Here is a 5,411-nt window from a genome sequence, read left to right as displayed (position 1 = left end):
CAGGGAGAAGGGGTCCCAGCGAGCAACCTGGGGAAGGGGCTCCACCTGGGGAAGGCGCTCAGTTGGTTGGAAACCCAGGGGGTTGGAGCCCAGCGGGGCCGGCCTCCAGCAGGTGCCGTACGAAGGGCCTGGGTGCGTGTTAGGAGGCTTCCTGGATCGTCCTTAACTAGCAACGGAAGCGTTTGCTCCCGGGCGTCACCACCTCATCGTGTCAGCTCTGTTCTGGGGCGAGCCACTAGTCAGCTGCCCCGCCTCTCCCAGGGGACCCGCAAATTAGAATCACAGCCCCCACAGCGGGGCCTGGTCCTCCCCCAAGTGACCCTCGCCAGCGGTTGTGACAGAGTGAGTGAAGGACGCGAGAGGGGCTGTGCTACCCACGCGCGTGTACTTGGCAGACGAGGGGCACTTATCCAGGCCCGGGTCACCCCGGGTCACGGGCTGGGGAGGCCAGTGTCCTCTCGTTACAGCTCCAGAAAGACCCTGACGCCGTGGGCTGGGCTCCTCCACGGGCGACATCTTACTGCGTTCTCAGTGGTGATTCCTTCACCCCACAGATGAGGACTGCGGCTCAGGGGAGGGAAATTTGTTCAAGGTCACACGTCTCGCAGACCTGGGGATCGGCCTGCCCCCTGCTTCCACGATTGCCCAGCCCAACAGCTTCCACCAGGCAGCAGTGCAAACCAGCCAGGACGCGCCCCTCCCCGTACACACCCCGCCTGTTGCTTCCCTCTGTTCTTCTCGCGAACCCCAGGGCATTGCCTTGTCCCTGGAGGCCTGTGCCCCCCTTCCTGCCTCTCTGCGACCCACCGTCCCCCACTGCCCCAGGCCTCGGCCCCCTCTCTGTTCCTTGTCCAGCCCAGACCTGCCTCTAGGCCTTTGCACGTGCTGTGCCTTTTGCCTGGAATGCTCTCCTGATGGCCTCTGCCTGGCCGGAATCTGCTGTGTTCATCTCGGGTCAAAGTCACCTCTCCAGAGAGGCTGTCACTGATCTCGCTGTCTAACGTGGTCTCTATTCCCTGCTTTCTTTCAACTCTCAGTTTTTTCCCACAGAGAAATTCCACAAAATCCTCTTTGTCAACCTTGTTTTTTCTGTGATTGTTCGTAGTGTCTCCTATACTCAAAGCTTCACCCTCTGAGGCCAAGGCTCTGGTTGTCCATTCATTGCCCAGGGAAGGTGATTCATAAATATTTGCTCAGAAAATGGGGAATCAGTGAATGCAACAGGTGTGAATGAATGAATAAAATCTAAGGTAAATATAATCTTTCCAAGAAGTCATATTATTATGGCAGAAGTGAAAAAAAAAAAAAAAAAAAAAGGAAAAGGAAAGAAAAGAGACTGTTCTGTCTGAAGAAAGCCGGGGGATTTGGGTTGGAAACAGCATCAGTAGACAGTCTCCACTTCTGATCTGGTCACTGGAGTGGTCCACGTTATAAGTGACAGGACCTTACGTGTCATGCCGGAGCCGGAAGGTCTATTTCCTGGTCCTTCAAGGGACATGTGGCCCCTTGTCTGTTTATTCCATAGGGCCGTGCGGAAATGCTTGGTTTGGTTTTGTCTCTCCATCTGAGGACCTTCTTTGCCCCCTGCCCACCCGAGGCTGTGAAGTCAGCACTAATTATATCACAGGGATGCTGAAAAGGGCTCTGAGTGGCCCTGGACAGAAGGAGACCTCGTCATTCCCCACGGAGGAGCCTGGGCCCGGAGGCATTTTTTTTTTCCCTTCTTCCCCTTCATTTCCAGGCTGATGCAGGCGGCCTTTTCTTCGTGCTTCACTTCAGGTGTCCCTTCTCTGAAGCCAGAGTCACCTGCTGCTTTGTCTCCTGGCTTCACGGTGCCTTTCATGATGTTTTTATTCCAGAAGCACTTCTGTACCTGAGAGAAAGAAGAACTGGCTATAAAAAGGAATCGTTTCTCTTAATTACTCTTAAACTCCGGAGTGACTGGCCCGAGGGCAGGGAGCCGAGGCGGTGCGGCGTTTGTGAAAGCAGGGGCCGTAAATCATGCTGGCCCTGCCGCTGGCCCGGCTGCCTCCTGCAGACTGCGTCAGAACTGCCCTCGGTGGCGTTTAATTGATGGCTTTTCTGGGAGCTCTGAGTGATGCTGTCTTCTGTGAGATGAGAATCCATGGGCAACTGCCTCTGGAGGGAACGTTCCAGAAGGGGCTGACCCCAGGTTGCCCCTCTGTTGGGTGTAGGGAACGCTCACGGAGGATGCTTTGGCCCACCAGGCGGCCCTTGCGTTCCTTGGACTCCACGGATGCGGCAACCGCACAGAACATTCTGCAGACCATGCTTCCTCCATGTAGGCAGGAGGGAAGGGGCCCCTGACAAGACCCCAAGCTCTTTCCCCATCCACTCACAGCCGCCGCCCTGCCATCGCCTCCCCGGAGGCCCGCAGGCTGGTTCACTTCCACCTTTGTCCTGTTCAGGTCAGTCCTCGAAGACCACCCAGGACCCTGGTCCTCCCTCATCCCCGGCTATTGCCCCACAGCTGTGGGGCCAGAGCGGAGCCCCCACTCTCCCAGACCGCTTTCTGCTTCCCACCCCACGTCCGCCTTGCACACACCCAGTGTCTTGCTCACGAACCTGGCTGAGTTCTAGAATGCGAGCTCTTGTGGTGAGAGCTTCAGTCTGGAGATTTTTATCTCCTGAAAACTCACAGCAGCTCTCGGAGAGGGAGCAGCCCCGTCCCCTCCAAACCCCATTCCCAAATGGGGTTCAGAGCCACAGGCGGCCCTCGTGGAAGGGCCGCATGGGGTGAGGCTGTCTGCTGGGGTTGGGCTGGGGCTCTGTGCTCCGCAGAGCCCTGCACGTCCTGCCTGCCATGGGTCAGGAAGAGTGAGGGGACACTCGGGTCAGGGTCTGGAGTGCCACTGGCCCTTTGCTTTCTGGATAAGTGGTGGGACAGGCCAAGAGGGGGCTGCTCTGAGGGCTCAAGGAGGTCACCGGACACCAGGGTTCCCTGCAGTCAGGTTGTGCATTAGTGCACGGTTGTATCGGTTCCAGGGGCCCAGAGATCAGTGCGGGGGAAGGGGCCCCGAACTCAGGACTGGAAGGTGGTTGTAGCTGCAGCCCCGTCACAGGGACCTGTGGCACAGGAGCCTCAGTAACCCGCGCTGGCCCCAGTTCCCGAGCCCCGAGGCGCGCTGTGGCCATCCCTCCCTGAGGTCTGAGGACCTGACGGGGCAGCGGTGCCCCGAAGGCGTGCCCGCCGCCCCTGCAGCTCTGTGTCCACGCGGTGGGGCTGGTCCCCACCCCCACGGCCCAGCAGATGCACCCAGGGGAAGTTTGCTGCCTTCCCCTCAGCGGGATGGACGAGGACTTCGGGACTCCTGATCTGCTGGGACAGACAGTCGCCTTTTCTTGGTCTTTCTTCCTCTTTTCTCTTCTTTCTCTTTCCTGTTTTTGATTGTTTGGTTCCATTTGTCCCAAGGGGAAGCTCTACAGAGAAGGGGGCTGTCCGAGGGCAGAATCCCGGCCACAATCCGGATGCGGGAGCAGGGGCGAGGCCGGGGGGGGGGGCAAGCGAGACATCGGCCAAACACTCAAGCGCCCAGATGTCCGGGCTGCGGGCCGTACACCTGGTGGCCTGCTCGGTGTCCCCAGGCGGTGTCCCCACTCCAGGGCCCACGCGAGACACCTGAGGGGCTGGCGAAGGTTCGGACGCCCCAGTAGGACCTGGATGGGACCTGACAGTCTGCATTTTCGGTGCGCTGCCCCGTGGGGAAGGTGTGCTGGTCTGTGGACCACACTTCGAGGAGCGAGGCCTCAGTCTGCTTTGACTTTGAACCTTTGTGACAATCCTCGAACTGAGAGAAACTGGTTCAGAGAAGGTGAGTGGCCTCCTCGGTCAGTGGCCTCTCCAGGGAAGAGACCACTCAGGTAAGTGGCATTGTCAGGCAAGTGATGTCCCGGGTCAGCGTCCTCCCTGGGGCCGCGCGGCAGGTACAGGATGAGTCGGGATTTGAGTAGGGACCTCTTCCATCCCAAACCCCCCAGTCTTCACCGACGCCTGCCTGTAACCACAAGTACACGGGCAGTTTTCCTCAATTTCTCCTGAAGTCTGTTCTGCATGACGGTTTTACGGATGAACCGTTATAAGATGACGTCTCCTCCAAGTCGCCGGACTGGAAACTGCTCTCGTCAGCCCGGGAGAAGCGAGTGGACGTCAACGTCGCCTCGGAAGGAGGGAACGCGGGGAACACCGAGCAAACCGGCCGCTGGGTTCTCACTGCCAACAGCTCGGCAGAAACCGGAGGCATTTTACGGTGGCCTGAAGCACGGTCGTGTTTTCCGTAAGGTCTCAACAGAGTCTTTACCGCCAGAGCGCGGACTCGAAGAGGCTGCCGTTACCTTGATGACTGTTGTGGAGCCCCAGAGAGAGACGTCTCGCCAGGTCTCCCGTCCCGTCCCCCCAGCCCTCCGCTGTGCCCACGCCGGCCAAGTCCAACGCGGGGTCCGCCTCTCAGGGCCCTGCTTCAGGGAACCAGGAGGGGGTACGTCAGTCCCCGTCTCTTTGTCTTAGGAGGAAAGTAGGGGAGAAGAGAGGACCCAACACACAGGCAGCAACTGTGAGAACAAAATCCCCGAAGAGTAGATTCCAAAGGGAGTGCGGACATAAAATGTATATCAATAATGTATTCTGCATTTATATCCCCTCTATAAAAAAATTTTTTTAACGTTGATTTATTTTTGAGAGAGAGAGACAGAGTGTGAGCGGGGGTGGTGGGGCAGGGAGAGAGGGAGACACAGAATCCAAAGACAGGCTCCATGCTCTGAGCTGTCAGCACAGAGTCCGACGTGGGGTTCGAACCCACGAACCATGAGATCACGACCTGAGCCGAAGTCGGACGCTTAACCGACTGAGCCACCCAGGCACCCCTAAGATTTTTTTTTTTTTTTGAGTGGGAACATGTGCAGATCTATACCCAAACAACAGTATCACATCGAAAAAATGAAGTCATCTGAGTTTGCAGAGAAAAGCGAAATTCCACATCGACGGAATACCAGAATCCCTCCCCATTTGGTAATCGGAACCACGCACGTCCCTGGAGCAGAGATTTTATCACTCCAGAGTCTACGACCGCAAACGTTTGCCGCTTCATTTTGCGTGTGTGGACACGAACTCTGCACGGATAGATGAAGCCCTCCGTGTCTTGCTCCGGTGGCCTCTTGCTGTGTGAACCCGGAAACGTGAACAACCAGCTGTAGAAGGGCCAGCCCTGCCCCCTCCCCTGCGATGTGGGGCCACCTCTTCTTCACCGCCTCACTTTGCTCACGAGGCTGAGCTCGGTGAGCTTGAGGGCCTCTCCTCTCACTCCAACGTTTAGATTTCGAGAACCAAGCTGGTTCTGAGAAGGTATGTATCACACCCAAGGGAAGAATTGCTTTAATCATCTGCCCCTTACTCT

The sequence above is a fragment of the Panthera pardus genome, unplaced genomic scaffold (genome assembly GCF_024362965.1).
Source record: "Panthera pardus isolate Hobbes unplaced genomic scaffold, ASM2436296v1 HiC_scaffold_25, whole genome shotgun sequence".
Taxonomy (NCBI): Eukaryota; Metazoa; Chordata; class Mammalia; order Carnivora; family Felidae; genus Panthera; species Panthera pardus.
The sequence above is the reverse complement of the archived record's forward strand: the minus strand, read 5'-3'. Positions refer to the sequence as shown.